Consider the following 11,613-nt stretch of genomic DNA (forward strand, 5'->3'; position numbering starts at 1 on the left):
TAGCACATTGGCATGAAAATAGCCCTGTCTGTTATGCAGAAAAAAATGTTTTAGCTGTTTAGTTACCACAAGTTTCTTTGTCTTCAAATCCGTTCTGTTTCAACCTTTAACGTTCAAATATATTTTGGGATCGAAGATATTCCTATTTTGTGCAAAGCATTTCCGATCTCTGCGGCAAAAAGAAATCAGATGGTCCGATAATTTTTTCTCCAGGAATTCGTTCTACTGATACACCTTACAATTTCCGCTGCGCCTGGTAGCTTAACCTTGGTGCATTTCCGCGCCTGAAGACGGCTAAAAGTCTAAACACTGCAGTTTAGCATTTCTCTAATCTTTATAGGTGATCCTGCTGGGTATTTCATGCCCAGTCATGATTGATAAGCAAGCTTAGGACATGGCAGCAGGAGAGAAACAGTAACCACTTGAGATAAGTAAGATATACCCTTGTTTTTATGAGTATACTCATTTTTTTGGCTGCCGCTCAATCGTGACCAAAGTTACTTATATTTTGCTCTTTTAGATCCTCAGTTCAAAATGTTCTTGAGTTACACGCTTATTCAGAAAATCCATGTTTATATTGAACACTAAGTGTGTACCTTACAACTGATGCTGAGGCGACAGACACACCTTTTGTGCCCGTCTAAACACGAAACAATGCATCCTCCAATTTTGGGTGCATTTGTGCTATTCGTATACATCTGCTTAGACAAGGAAAAATTGAAGGACTCCTTAACTAGTTCTTAACATTTGCCCTTTATTTAACAAGTTCACTTAAATCTCAGTTATTAGAGACCTCGTCATTCTCCAACAGTACGTTTACGTGCACGTGAAGTCAACAAATAACTGATTTCATTTTGTTTCTCCACATTGTACTATTTTGACGTCCATCCCCAATCTCATAGCTTTATGTAGATGTCATGCCATGATTCACCAATACATGCAGTCTCCAGTTAGTGTAAACATGTAAAGAGGATTAAAACGTAAGTATTTTTTCCAGTTGTGAAGTACCGTGGATCGGTAGAAGCACGCAAAGGTGGGTTTAGATGCCACAGCAGAAAATTGTTTTTTGCACAGGAGGAACCAACTGATCGATGGGTAGCACATAAATCTCAAAGAACGAATTAGGCTGTACACTCTCTGATAGGAGACACCATTACATGTACCCATGCAGGACCATGAAAGCGTACGATATTTGAGCCAAAGAAGTAAGACATCGTGGTTTTCTTCGGACTAAGAGTCGGTCAATGTGATAGTGAAATACATGTAGGTGGTGAAGACGAAAAGAGGTCGAGCTAACACCTACGTACTAAATGACGTTTTGCAGCACGAATTTGAAACAGCAAATAGTTTTCTTGAGCATAACGTTTACATTTGATACCGACTTTCTTTCCACAACCGTGATGACTAAAGTACCATCAACATGATTTTTGTTCCCTGTATGCATACTCACTACACAGCCCCTGCAAAAGAGCAAAAAAAAAAAAAAACAACACCTTACTAACTAAAGAAGTACCTTCCTAGATGACATGCACAAGCAAATTCTCCTGGAAGAAAAGAAGGACTATAATAGGCAAGCTGTTTCACTTTGAATTCTCTTAAAATATTGTTTTCATTAAACTCTTCCTCAGATATAAAAAAATACGTCACCGTTTTATATGTTTGTCGCATGCGGTTCAGTATGTAAGTACCACTAAATCGTCATATCAGGAACCCCATTCTTTGTGAATCTGTTATCTTACGATGATTCTCAGACGAACACAACTGAGCTACAAAGTTTAACACACTCAAAACATGGTTATTTTTCCTTTCATGTTTTTCCTTCTTTTTTTTTTCTTCGTTTAAACTTCATCATCACAGTCTAACCCTGCGATATGGATTTCCTTCGATCTTCGGCCCATGGAGTACTTAAGTTCCGGCTGAAAGCATTGGACTACCAATTTTTTTGATTCCTTGGAAAAGTGGGCTTCGATCATATGTGTAACTCTAAGAACAAAGTGTCCCTGTCTAAAAACAGACAAAGTAAAGTAATTTGACAGGGGGTAGTTCAAAGAAAGCGAAATATAGGTGTGAGAATATGCGATGATATGTACATCCAATCATCTGCAGTCTTTTGGTAAATGCAAAGCAAAAAGGGAAAGTATACTCGATCATAAAAACGATATAACTTGCACGAATTATCATATCGGCAAACAGAGGGCTAGCAAAGTAAAGACCATGTATTGCTGTACTGTTTCAATTAAATGTAATCTAATGTAAATGAAATGGTTTACAGCCAATGGATTTAAGTGGATTACGTGCGGATCAACTAATTCTGCACAATATTGGATTTGCACCATTGCGGCATCTGGGACGAAATTGTTCAAATCATTCCACAGACTCAAACTGGTTGGAATCATTTGATTGATTAAACTGTGACTCGGATAAAATTTAACAAGGCTAAACGAATAAACTTCAACCATAGCATGAGAGTGAAACCGTTTGAAGACAGCATAAGTTGTGCATGATTAACATGTTAACTATGGGTGCACTCGCTACTAGGGTTGTGAGGAAATGTTAGCAGCTGTTCAAGATGAACGACGACCTATATGGATTTAATGCAAATCAGTCTCTTCTTCATCCCGTACACTTTCTAACATCTGATTATTTAACCTTGCTAGACAATTTCCACGAATTTAGCATGGCAAGGAAGAAAATCTCAATAACGCTTTATCACAGAGACGTAAAAATGCCAGTCGAAATTGAAAACTAATTCAGTGAAATCAAAATAAAAAACCAATGTTTGATTTCAGCTGATTTGAGATAAATTGATTTGACTTTTATAGTGTCCTCAGTTTGAGCCCCGCGGCTTGAAAACTTGACTCTTACATAAAGTTCATTATTCATTATTATGTCAGACATTACAGACTAATGCTTGACTCACGACCTGGAAACAACTGTTAAGAGCACGACAAAGACAAAGGTGATATACTCGGTCGACCTAGTGTGATCACAGCTTTGGAAAGAACTCCAAGTGGTGACAAAGGGATCGGCAGGACTTGTGCAAGAATGCATGGTGTGCATAAATTTACTACTATTTAAGGCTGGCTAACATAATTGGAAGAGTCTTTTGATAAAATCATCGAGCTCTGTTGTTGTAGAATTGAATAGTGAACTGTCCGGTCTTGAATTTAACACATGAAATAATATTTTGTAATGCGAACCTTCGAGACAAAACAAATACCATCCAGTCGAAATTTTAAATTAAATGAGGCATTTTTGCAATTTTTAACACAACCACCAGCTTCTAGGACAATCTCTACAGGTTCCAAAGGTCTATAAACTGTCCAGATAAGTTGAACGATCATTCCGTTATTTCATCTCTGATACGCATTTCATCTGCGTCCTTTGATTTCATTGGGTGTAAAATTGGTTTAAACCCAAAGGGTAAAATTTGAGTAGGTTCGTAACTCAGCTGTTTACGTTAAACCAGGTAATACTGTGATACATGTGTGAAATGACGGGTTTTGGAGGCTCATGCACGTCGTTCTACCAATGACTTGTGCCACTGGTTGTTCAAAAGGCTACAAAAGGAAGCTTATTCTCACTTGGCCAGCGTCCAAACAGCGCTGAAGGCTTAAATTTAGTTCAACAGATACCGCAGGGTTCAGTTCCAATTTATATTTCGGTATCTTAATTACGCAAAGACTGTGATAGTACGTCCTTGTCAACAAAGCTGGAAAATCATGAGAAAATTACACAATAAACCTTTAAGAACGGCAACAACTAGTCTAGCAAGGCTTTCTTTTGTGGTTTCCTCCATGACATTGACTGGACCAGAATTAAAAGGGCTCATCAAAAATTGCAATTCTATAATTTTGTACTCAGTAAACAGCGAGGGAAGCAAACGTACTACCTCTTTTGAAGAAGGTAAAACAAACACCATACACAAGAGCTGCATCTAAGGATTTTCAAAATGCCTCTGATAATATTGATCCATGATACTCGAGTGTTAATGAGGAGAAAATCGTAACTATACTATGACTATGCAACTCTGTCATGAGAAACTTCTGTGTTTACAGTCTTTTCATAGCTAAAAGTACTCAAGAATTAAGATCCATCCAGCACCACCACCACCACCACCACCACTACTACTACTACTACTACTACTACTACTACTACTACTACTACTAATAATAATAATAATAATAGTAAATAATAATAATTAATAATAATAATAATAATAATAATAATAACAATAACAACAATCTCAGGTGGATTTGGAAATTGAATAAACCAACCGGGAATGTCTTCCCATCTTACCACATGGAACTCTATCAGCGGGTGTACTTGCTGGGAACAGGAAAGAGCGTGAGAAAAGTGCTGGGCACTTGAGGGCAGGCCTGATGGTTACGGCATGATCAGACGGTACAAGGCATCCTAGGCCACAGGCAGAGACCCGACGTTCTGCATTATTTCCTGTATGAGCAGTGACTTAGCCACAATACTACTACTACTACTACTACTACTACTACTACTACTACTACTACTACTACTACTACTACTACTACTACTACTACTACTACTACTACTACTAATAATAATAATAATAATAATAGTAATAATAATCTCAAGGTTACTGATCCTGAGATCGATGTTTGCAAGCCGTTATGCTCGTCACTTTAAATAAATCAATAACTTATAAAATCGTTAGCTCTACCGTCTACCTTTCAAAAGGCTCAAATTGCAAAATAAATAGGCTCGAATAAATAGGAATTCTGAGTTTTCACAGAGTGGTCCAAACAAGGGAAACTCGCAAAACCATGCATCAATAATACGGCGGGTTAAAGTTCGCTAGCAATACTTCGAATATATCAGATATTCAGACAGGAAACTGATGAAAGCTACCTTCGTGTGAGGGAACCCGAGATAAACGTTTCCTTAAAGATAATGAAGCGAAATTTCCTGTCTTCATAACCCAATATTCTCAAGGCGTTAAAACCGTTACAACAAAAATATTTTAAAACTATTAAATAGTCACGGTACGCGTGGGAGTGTCTGGGTCGTGATAAGTTATGCTTGTGAGGTATTAAATACCTTGCTCCCATGTGCTCACCTTAACGTTCTTTTAATATCCATTTCTCGAGGGCAATTTTAAAAAGTCTGCTTGGAAGTCTAGCCCTTCGCCAGCCATTCAGCAGCTAAAATAATCATGAGACTGGCTAAACATCATGTTTATTCGAAAACTGATCGTCAGAAATGATATACCGTTTTCAGTGTAAAACGCAGACTGCAGACTGCGGACTAGGGGTAAAATGAAGACTGAGGTTATAACGTAACTGTTGAAAAAGCCCAAACCCCTTAGAATGCTAACCTTAGGCCTAATTAGGCCTAAAACAATATTTAGGCTTAACTGTTAGCATTTCTAATGGGTTTGGGCTTTTTCAACAGTTACATTATAACCTCAGTCTGCATTTTACCCCCGGTCCGCAGTCTGCAGTCTGCGTTTTACACTGACTGGTTTTCTTAAACTGAAGTCACGGCAACAGTTTCCAGACACTTCCAGCATAAACATTCAAATGCAAAGTTTTGATGTTTGCCCTGAAGCTCAATAGTCTACGCGATATTCTCTGTTTAGGATTTCAGTCAGACATTTTCACGGCTTTTGTGGTTGTGAGGGAAAAGGAAGTTGTAAGCCCTAAATGCTGTGCATTTCCCTACGTGGACTCTTATCGTCGCATGCCGCGATATAAAACACTTCCAATTATCTTTTTAAGTCGCAAACAATTGGCTGGATCGAGTGTCAATAATCTATGTGTTTCAGCTAACATATTGTGCAACTTCTGAAGGTATAGGAATGTTTCGAAAGTTAAAAGAAGTGAATTACAATGAGCTTCTCCCTCAGATTAAAAAACCGTTGGGTACGTACCAGCGTCGTTAACGTTGAGAACGGAACTGGAGACCCTGGCTAAATTTTTCCTTTCTAATTCAATGCTTTGAAAAAGCGAATGAAATATAATCACTTCGCTTGAGTTTAAAATTTAACTGGGAACTTCTCCCAACAACTTGACCTTATTTTAGTCGGAGAATTTGCATATGACAACAGTGATGCTGCTAATAAAATTTACGTCGTGGAAGGAGAGACAGAATTCATGAAGTCGAATGGAATTAACGCAAACCAAAAGTTTGGAAACCACTGATTTATAAGAACGCAATGATTTTAAGAATGGTTAAGGTCGCTAAGGGTACAGTAAGAAAATCACGAAAGAGAAATAGAGCTATTAAAAGCTTCGGAATTGGATATGACAAAAGTAAGGGTTTTTTAGAGATTTTTCTCTATGCATATCTCTCATAATCGGCAATATCGTCTGGTTTAAGGAGACTGAAGATAGGAAAGAGTGAGCTCATCGAGACTGAAATTCAAGACTTGATGTTGTAAAATCTTTGCTTTAGCGACTAATGTTTCCTTCTCCTGTAATTACCCCTTTGCGGGAACTGCAAAATCGTTTTAACAAGATTAATTAGTAGACCAAGGTTACCGTCATTGCCTGAATGTGAGAACGCAGTGCTTTCTCGGTACAAGGTGTTGATAACAAGATGCATTTTGTGGCTTATACTAACGTGCACGAAATTTCAGACATGGTTTAACGCTGATAAACCATTATTTCGCTCTACACTCTACAAGCCAAATTCTGTCACGGATTCGAAATTCAGCCCGTGGAGTAATCAGGAATGGACAAGGGGCGGGCGATCCGTGGAAATAAAAAAACACCTTGAAAATATGGATTGTCAGTCTAATTAACAAGAAATCACTCAAACAGATCCGTTCGTTCACCAGAAATTGACTTCCCCGCTGTTATGTCCACTCTTCGTTTCAGACATTCCCTACCGAGTCCATTTCCCGCCGGGCAGACTATTTCAAAACCGTGCTTTCTGTGACGTTAATGATTCAGTTTTACCACCCTGCCACTAACGGAAATTGGAAGGTAATCGTTTCAAATCATCTCAATGATCATTTTTGCAAGCCCAAAAGGCCATCCTTTGATGAGTTAATTATTTATGAAAACACTGTATCAGATCATTAGTCGCGATACAATATTTACGTTTTGAAAGAGTCGAGACTTTTGCAATTTACGTTATGACCAGCAATCTAAATTTTAATGCATGCGTTTAGTCAGTGATGGCATCATCTTGCTCGACTCCTCATTATGTACATTCCACCTTTCAATCTAAAGAGTTAGGACTCACGCATTTAACTTTTTGACAGCTTCGTCTAAGCATTTATCGGACATTACCGTACTTTGTTGCTATAAAATTGGTGCCCTATTGTCTCGCGGTAGGAAATAATCTTGACCACATTTTCTCACTCAACGAGACTTCACTGCTGTCAAAGTGTTTAGAACCCCGCGCTAAACGGATGGGTCGTCATATGAAAGTGAAAACGGCATCGAGGAGCCAACTTCAACTCATTATCTCCTCAACTTACATAAATTTCTGCGGGGACCTAGGACCCAGTGAGACCAGCAAAATTCATGAATTACGTTGGCGGTAACTGAACACTTCACAGTCGTAGTTGTTTTATTCACCAAACAGACTGTTTTTGACAATAAAATTATTCCGGTGCAAGTAATGTGCAGGACTTGGAGTACCAAAATTCCTCTCGCACTGCCCCCGCGCAAGAGCCGAATACTGCTCTACCGTCCCAGTCTCATCTTGTCAAAAAGAAACATCCGCTTTCCGCCTTGAACATTTCTCCCGTGAAAAGGCCCTAGTTTCAGACTATATTTTCATGCGGTTTTACTGTTACATTCACCATGAGTTATTCATCGTGTGGAGCGTACTTTAGTTTTTTTCCTTTTTTGGAAATGAAAAAAATCATTAATACCTTTTGGTGAGCATAATAAGCCAGTGCAGATGTTATATCCTTCTTGAACTTTATTGGATTTGATTTTTTTAACCTTATCACACTGAACACACCAAAAGGAAATCCAAGCCTTACAAATGGAATTTAGAGGTCAATTAATGCGCAGCCATGGTTATCCACATACCACGTAGCGACACGCGACATTATGGTTTGGGGCTTTCAAAAACACAGCACGAGAAAAGATGGAATCAAGGAGGCCCTGGATTTTGAACTTTGCACCTTTGCATTTTTATGTGACTGACTACATCCCTCTCAAGTTGTCATATACGTGTTATGATTTGCAGGTAAACAATTTTCCACTCCATGCACGCAGTGAGATAACAAATATGGCCAATTGTTTAGCTCATGCATATGAACTTGTTAAATAATCGAGCACAAAAAACCGTCAACGTAAAAAAGCGAACTGAGTGACTTTAGAGCCTACAGAATGTAAATGATTGCACTAAAATAAATTGATCACACCCAGTGAGTTACTTTTGCCCAACAAATTCAAACTGAAAATAATTAACTGAAGAGTGAGTTTGATGTTTACAGTCTGTTTTGCAAAATATTAAAAACGTGCAATGGAATACAAAAATTTAATTGACGTAGCGACATTAGCAACATTAGGAAGTCCTCGAGAATGTTTTCTCCTATCGGCACCGATGCCTCGAGTCTGGCGCCTGTTGGCGCCCACAGAGCGAAAAGAATTGTCGTGGGAAAAGGACAAATTCTCAGAGTAAGAGCTAAAATTTGCCTATCAGAATTTTCCCTCGGCTGGAAGCTATAAACGATGTTACAGTATGATAACATAAAGAATTATGAAAACGTTGCTGCTTCGCTTTTAAATCTTCAAGGCGGCAAAACAATCCATGCCCCTTCCTTCCCCTCTCCGTCCTGGTCTCGGCGGTTTTCAATGTGGGAGGTCCAGTGGGTTCCACTCCGCCAGCCGGATAACTATTAATTCTTAGCTGAAACGAAATCGCTGTCGCACTGTTCAAGAAAACTAGGGCGTGGGGTTCCCGTTTCTCTGGCACACTTTTACAAGTGGGGCCCTCTGTGAATCCTATTTCAAAACGATTGCGCCATAACAGAAGACCCCATAAACTTTGAGTAGTTACATGTAATACGTAATACTGCGCTACATAAAAGTTTCAGATTTATCAAAATGATCATCATTCAAAATCTTTTTCATGTTGACATTACCCATTCGGTCTATTACTAAACTCAAGTAGGCTCACATGTCCACTTCTCTGAGTCATATGATTCGGCACCCAAGATTTTGACAGTTGTTTAAAAATTAGACCAGACGTGTGTTGTTATTCGCTATGAACGCTAACTAATAATCGCATTAGCCAAAGGCTCTCAGAATTCAAACTATATTCTAAAAAAAGCTGAAATATCAACGAATAGATGATACAAACCATTTGCGCAAGTACCTCTTTAAAGGAACCAAAAGTAAATTAGCAATGGTCTTCGCCCGGCCCAAAAATGGGAAAGAGGTCTCTGAATATTAAAGCTTGTCAACTGAGAAACCCAAATCAGATGCACAATTCATAAGGGGTAAGATCTTCAACTAATTGGTGACACAAGTAAGTTTCAGTCGAGATTTCGATGCCGTTAACTCCAGCTAGAGTAAACAGGATTATCCGATTCGGGTTCCACTGTCAGTCCTGTTCGCCCGATTACAAACCCCCGAAACCCACAGTGTACGTATGATCTGGCAGTTACTGCTACTAACTTCTCAATATGTTAAAACAGGGAGCAATGTTGGTGCAGAAGCTGTAGAACACTCAGTCGCCCCTCACCAATGTGGCCTGGGTTCGATTCTCAGACTCGGCGGTTGGATCTCCCAAGATCCGGCGCTTCTTCTTTGTCACTTTTAAGGGGGTGAGGCCCTTGCGGAAAAAAATGGCGTACGTGGGTTGAGTTTGTTGGTTCTTTACTCTGCTCCGTGTGCTTTTTCCACTCCCCTCCCCTCAAAAACTACTTTTGATTTAATTCGGTTTGAGTTAATCTGAGTTCATGTCCATGTATCCATCCATGTACAGGGGCTGTGCTATAGGGCTGTGCCCTAGCGCTAAAGAACTTGACACCTAAATAAATTTCATCGTCATCATTATTATTATTATTATTATTATTATTATTATTATTATTATTATTATTATTATTATTATTATTATTATTATTATTAACGCTTTACAGCCAATCGCTATATATTCCATGATGCGCAGCTAAATGACAAGAATCAAACACTGACAAATTGCCTCTGGTGTGGTTTCTATTAATCAAAACTTTTAGTAGACATGATCTTTCCACATTTCTGAAAACATCCGGATTGTCCGGTTGACAAAATCTTCTTGTTTTAAAAGGCCACTTCGAAGATTCGAAGATTTTGTGGTGGTAATTAGTTTTACTTTACATATGAATGAAAACTAATTTTTATAAGAAAAAACTTCGCACTTAGACTCGCTTTGAAGAGGACACAGACACGAACTCGGAAATGGCCCATTGTCAAGTATATAATAGTTTCAATTACCAAGAGGGTGATCAATAAATAAATAGTATTGATAAAGGTGATGTTACGGGTAAATACCAGTTCCTAATGGACTTTCAAACACTTTCCCATCCTGGAGGTAAATACAGAGCGATTGAACCACGAAAGATAAATTTTGACTTTGGACCATCAACATGACCTCAGGAAATTTGCGTGGATAGTTCAAGGTGAGAAACGCCGGATTTCCTGAAGACAGCCTTTCAGTTGCCCTTGGAACAACCTTGCGGTTTTTTTTTTTATTTTTCATGATAAAGCAAAACTTCAGGGTTTTAACTGGTAATTTGACTGACGTATGAAATCAGCTTAGGTGCAAGACTTCAGCTCGAAGTAAGCAGTCTTGGAATTAATGAAAGTGCCCTCTTTGAAGATAATCCGACTCTTTTTGTGAACCAAACAGAGAACACCGTTGGAAAACGTTCCTCACTTTCTTTTGACAAAAAGATCCCGAGTAATCGCATTTGAAAAAAAGGCTTCCTTTGAAAAATCAGAGCAATTAATTCAAGCTGTTTTTAGAGAAAGGGAAGTCCATCACAAGCACCTAGCAAAAACGTGGAGATATCCAGACACCTAGTTCCGAAAATACTATACTTACTTAAACTTCTTGGGGTTAAAGTGTCGTTGAAGAGATAATTAGTTTGGTTTCTTTTATATTTGGCACATCACGTACGAAAACTATGATTGACGATGATGATAAGAGTTCATAACCATGATATGGTATTATGAAGTGACAACCTTGCACTGCCTGTCCTTTCAGCAAAAAGCGATGTTTGAAACGGTTCAAAGATGCTGCAGCGACACCAACTGCGGTGGCCAGAAGACCGTAAAAAAACAAACCACTCAGTCGTCAAGTCGGGTCACGTCGACTCTCAACGGGATCAAATCATTTATCCCTTTGAATTGAGAGTGATTCAAAAAGTGTTTTCAACGCCTTAGGTTGGGTACTACTTCCAGTGTCCAACCTAAATCCAAAGTCTTCTCCAAGTTCTAATCTCCTTTCCTTCCCAGAAGAAAGTTATAAAGCAGCAAGAAATTCTCACGAAAACAGGAGTAAATCCGAGAATTTTCAAAACAGGCAATGACTCACATATTTAACGACTCTAAGACAAGAAGAACAAAGTTCATTTATCTTGCAAATAAAACTTACTCTCAGCGATCTCTTAATCATGCAAACATTCTA

At 38.6% G+C, this 11,613-nt stretch overlaps 1 protein-coding gene across 10 annotated transcripts in view; it reads right to left on the reverse strand.

Annotated features, from left to right (window-relative positions):
• Positions 1-11,613, reverse strand: part of LOC138045887 (uncharacterized) — a 69,610-nt gene that overhangs the window by 36,239 nt on the left and 21,758 nt on the right. For 7 of the 10 annotated variants that reach the window (XR_011131684.1, XR_011131686.1, XR_011131682.1 and 4 more), the window contains one exon: positions 1,379-1,460. The exons of 1 other annotated variant lie outside the window; for it this stretch is intronic. The gene's annotated coding sequence lies outside the window, so the exon portion shown is untranslated. The remainder of the gene's footprint in view (positions 1-1,378; positions 1,461-11,613) is intronic. 2 more of the 10 variants (XR_011131685.1, XR_011131683.1) reach the window with 1 other exon arrangement.

Source organism: Montipora capricornis, chromosome 4 (assembly GCF_036669925.1).
Source record: "Montipora capricornis isolate CH-2021 chromosome 4, ASM3666992v2, whole genome shotgun sequence".
Taxonomy (NCBI): Eukaryota; Metazoa; Cnidaria; class Anthozoa; order Scleractinia; family Acroporidae; genus Montipora; species Montipora capricornis.